Genomic DNA, 349 nt, shown 5'->3' with positions numbered 1-349 from the left:
GAGGCCTGATGGCGGCTGCAGCTTCTCACAGAGAGCGGAGGGGCAGCGCTGAGCTGTGCTCTGTGTGACAGTGACAGGGCCGAGGGAACGGCATGGAGCTGTGTTAGAGGAGGGCAGTGGGGATTGGGGACAGGTGCTGCACCAGAGGGCGGTGGGCACGGCCCTGAGTGCTGGAGTTCAGGGAACGTTTGGACATCGCTCTCGGACATAGGATTTTGGTGTTGCTGCGTGGTGCCGGGATTTGGACTCGACGATCCCTTCGAGTCCCCTTCAACTCGGGGTATTCCGTGACTCCGGACCTGCCACCTGCCACCGCCACGCCACACCCCACCCGCCCTCAGCTTCCCCG

This window comes from Meleagris gallopavo, chromosome 2 (genome assembly GCF_000146605.3).
Source record: "Meleagris gallopavo isolate NT-WF06-2002-E0010 breed Aviagen turkey brand Nicholas breeding stock chromosome 2, Turkey_5.1, whole genome shotgun sequence".
NCBI classification, from domain to species: domain Eukaryota; kingdom Metazoa; phylum Chordata; class Aves; order Galliformes; family Phasianidae; genus Meleagris; species Meleagris gallopavo.
The sequence above is the reverse complement of the archived record's forward strand: the minus strand, read 5'-3'. Positions refer to the sequence as shown.